The sequence below is a fragment of the Nannospalax galili genome, unplaced genomic scaffold (assembly GCF_000622305.1).
Source record: "Nannospalax galili isolate Female #2095 unplaced genomic scaffold, S.galili_v1.0 scaffold2406, whole genome shotgun sequence".
In the NCBI taxonomy this organism is placed as follows: domain Eukaryota; kingdom Metazoa; phylum Chordata; class Mammalia; order Rodentia; family Spalacidae; genus Nannospalax; species Nannospalax galili.
In genome coordinates, this window is record NW_008355167.1 from 94,076 (window position 1) to 95,884 (window position 1,809).

Genomic DNA, 1,809 nt, shown 5'->3' on the forward strand with positions numbered 1-1,809 from the left:
GTCCTGCATTATCCCTAGGGGTTTCTCATTGTACTCCTCTAGAGGACTATTTGTATTGGTGCGGATATGTTATTTTGGTTTTTCATGTTATTATTTTTTTCTCTGTGATTTTGCATGTGAATTTCTTTTGTAGTTTCTGACTCTTCAAGTTTAGTTCTGCTTCTTTTATTTTTGAGCTTTATGTGTCTTTGTGGTTTACTTTTTGGGTATGAAGAGCTGGTTCGTCTAAGCTTCTGGTTCTCTCTTTTGATTTTATATTGGAGTGGCCCGATTGATTTTGTCTTCAGGAGTTCCCACAGAGGCCCAATTCCGATGAGGGTCAGATGATTTCAGGCTTTCTCCTGAGGTCTGGATCCCTCCAGGAACAATTTTGGCCTTGGGAATTTGGAGGTTGGACTGGCCTGGGAGCCTGGCCCAGAAAAGATGCTGGTTTAGGGCAGCTGGTGGCCGTGCCACCCAGAGATGCAAAGGCAGATGGGGCAGGAAGAGGCCCCAAGGACTCCTGGGGACTGCACTGAGGAGCTGGGTTGGTTTGGATGCACAGGATCAGGAAGAGGAAAGGTCAGCTCCCATGTCCCAGAAAGAGGTTGGTAAGTGGTGCAGGCCCAGGGAAGCAGAGGGAGGTGAGGGCAGGGCCAGGCCCAGAAGCAGTGCTCCTGGGGCCCAGAGAAGGCACTAAATTTTTCTGGATGAAAAGGATCAGGAAGCAGTATTGGTTCCCCAGGTGTCTGGGGCCCCAAGACAAGGAATGTGGCAGGGCCCAAACTCGGAGGAGAGGATGGCGGGGGAGATGGGAGGGTGAATGGGGCTGGGGTAGTCAAGGTGCGGAGGGCATAATGGACTTACCCCAGAGAGAGGCCTGTGGGTGGGCTCCAATGTGTATTTTTTACCTCTGGGCCATGTCTTCTCCCCCAAAGTCTTCTCTACTTCGACAGTAACTCCTAACCACTGAAAAATGACTAACATATATCCAGATGTAGAGATATAAAACTAACTCACAGAAGAGATAAGCATCACTCCATATTCCTCCTCACTGTCTCTGAACTGATCATCCAGTATATAGAAGACTTCTTTGGCACAAAAATTATGGGTGAGACCTGGAAGAGAAATCGAAAGAGTGACAGATTGGGAGACCAAACAGGCTTAAAGAAAGGGCCCACTGTTTGGGAGGTAAGAGGAGACCTGCAGATGTAAATTCTTTGTGTAGGAGGACAGGAATCTTAGGTGACAGACAAGTAAGCCTGTGGAAATCCATTCTGTTTTGTGCCCTGGATGAGCTCAGGCAAACAGCTATGGGGAGTTCCTTAAAGAGATGTGTGGTTTGTGAGCAAGGAGTCTGCAGACCTCAGACATGTGTTCTGGGTTACTTTGGGAAGAAAAAAATGACAATATCTCTGTGAATAAAGTGAAAGACCCTTGGAAGGACAGTTTCAGAATGTCAGGGATTGAGGACAGATTGTAGCTTTCGTCTGTATCCTGTTCATTCCTTCTGATGGCTCCACTGGCCAGACTAACCCTGCTTTTCAACTTTTTATTCTAAAGTTCAAGGTCTGATATATCTTACTTTCTACCTCTCCATATTCCTTTAGATTCTCCTGCATGAGTCTTGCCTTGCAGAGACTGTATCTCATTGTTTTCGGTGTGCAACATGCCTCCCTTTCTGGCTCCTGCATTGACCTTTAAACTTTTTGGTCCCTCTTGCTACTCACTAATTTCGACCAAAAGGAATCTAAGTACACAAGCATACCTGCAAAATGAGGTTTCATCTTTTCTTCCTTTGTAGTATTTGGAAAATAGTTAAATGTGTGT